The following is a 2,500-nucleotide window of genomic DNA, read 5'->3' on the forward strand; positions in this document are numbered from 1 at the left end:
GAGTTACATTAGCTTTTAGTTCTTTTTATTGTATGTTCAAATCATCAAATCTTTTACAATCTATTTATTTGTTTCGTAACATATTCGTTAACTCAAAAAAAAAGTGAATATAAATTATGTTTATAAGAAATATCTTTGGAATGAATATGTTTACATGGTAATTTCAATGCTTTTCCTGTTGCTTGATAAATTTATTTTACAAGTTTGTCTTCCACAAAGTTTCTTTCAACCAGGAGCACGAGGACCACACACTTCCAGATGGATGATGGACCGAGAAACACAGCATTAAATTCTCGGAGTGCATCATGTGGTAAGTCCAAAAGATTTAAACATTGCAATGTGTGGTTGTCTAATATCAGCTTCCGGTTAACAATAAGAAACATTGAATATAGTCATTAGATTATTTATAATATCATGATTTTACCAGTTTCTACAGTGGTTTATAAGCGTGTTCTCTTTACATGATTTTTACATTACACGACCCTTTCAGGAATGTACCCCTATTGTAAATCAAGAAATACCTGCATATAATACTCACTTGAAATCAATTGTGAAGCCGTTGATTATGATACTTCTATATCATAATAACTAATAAGATAAATTTTCTCCATTAATAAATATCACTTTGCAGTACATGACTTTCCCCCCATTTATATTATATACTTATTTCATTTCAGTCTTAACTTCTGTTTTTAAAATACACTAATTAAGATATATATATATATATATATATATATATATATATATATATATATATATATATATATATATATATATATATATATAACTACAATATGAAACAGAGTTGTTTGATAGTGACTTAGAAAAAAAATCAAATATTTGATCCTTATTTCAGATGATAATGATGATAGTAAAGGTAAAAAAAAACAAAGACGGCATCTTTGTTTCACCAACATAGAAAAAAGACCAAACAGATTGTTGAGAAATAAACTCTAATGCAAACTATTAATGATTTTGAGAAATGTTTTTCGCCATCTGGAATTATCAAACATGCTACCAAGTATCTAACCGGCCATGCACGAGATTTTTCCCCACACAACTTAAATTGACCAATATAGCAAAACGGGCAGACGGTACTCTGATACCCAGAGAGCTTTTGCCATTGTTTAATATTCTAGAAGTGTTAGGGCTTACAACTTGCATAACCTTGTGTTCTCCCAACACCTCGGATGCCGAGATTCTAGTTGAAGAGGATTTCTTTCTCGCCAAAGTGAAATTAATCCTTTTTCAGGGTACTTGAGAAAAAGAGAGCTTCCATGGCCGAACGAGCAAATGTGTGGCATAGTCTGATACCATTTCTGTCAAGTCTGGCATTTACTATGACATAACAAATGACAAAATGCAAGGGTATGAAGACCTTGGTGAGTATGTTAGCTCCAAAAAGATTGCTCAGTATGTATGCCATGTTTTTTTTCTTATGGCCAGGGGACTAACATCTAACTGGAAGCAAACTTTGAAGTATTTTTACTTCCAAACAATTATAAACTTTTAGACTGCTCACCAAGTTGAAAAAATCAGGGTTTATTCCTAAATTAGTTCTGTGATAAACACACTACAAATAGGAGTGTGTTCAGCAAATTTGACATTTCCATTTATTCACAAATTCTCCATAATGATGATTTTTTTTTCTTTGACATCGGATCTTTTAAAGAGTGTAAGGAACAATTTATTGAAATATGATCATAAAGTTGAGGACAAAATTATTAGCTGGAAATATGTGGTTGATTTTTATTAGAGATGTTTTAATGTAACTTCGCCTTCCTCCCAAACTGAATGACCAACATATTTCTTTAAGCAATTTTGACAAAATGAGGGTTTGTTTGGTTTCTCTGATATTTAGCAGAAGTGCAGCACAGATCAGTACTCACACTGAACTGGGAGCTATGCCACCTGAGGAAATTCCCACTGCCCATTTCATCAGTAAGATAGATATGCCTTTTGATAATCTTAATTCATCTCAACAAAATCATAAAGCTATTAGAGTTGCCAAACACCCAGATAGCAACTCTTGATGAGTTTGGCAAGTTATTGGAAACCAAAGCTTAATTCCATACGTGAATGGACCGTTATTGAATATAGCAAGTTTGAGATAATTTTGAAGTGATGTTCACCAAAATTTTTCATTTAAATAATTATTAACAGACAAATTTAATCGAGATTGTATTATAAATTTGTTGTGTAGTAAGGAATGCAGGCGTCAATAATAATGTTCCCATATTCAAAACCACAATGACATCTTATTCAATGAAAATGTCAGCAAATAGTAATTGTATTGATGATGGCTCCTCATTTTTACAATCATTTAAGAATGTAAAGAAAACATTAATAATACTTCAAACGGAAATACTGAAGCTTTAATGTAGATGTGGAAAGTGAGAATGAGAATGATGAAATGAGTGAATATTCTTTTAATCCATACACAGAATATGATTCAGAAAGTCGCACTTGAACTAAAACCTATGAGTGACTTTTTTTCTTC

This window comes from Penaeus vannamei, chromosome 43 (genome assembly GCF_042767895.1).
Source record: "Penaeus vannamei isolate JL-2024 chromosome 43, ASM4276789v1, whole genome shotgun sequence".
Taxonomy (NCBI): domain Eukaryota; kingdom Metazoa; phylum Arthropoda; class Malacostraca; order Decapoda; family Penaeidae; genus Penaeus; species Penaeus vannamei.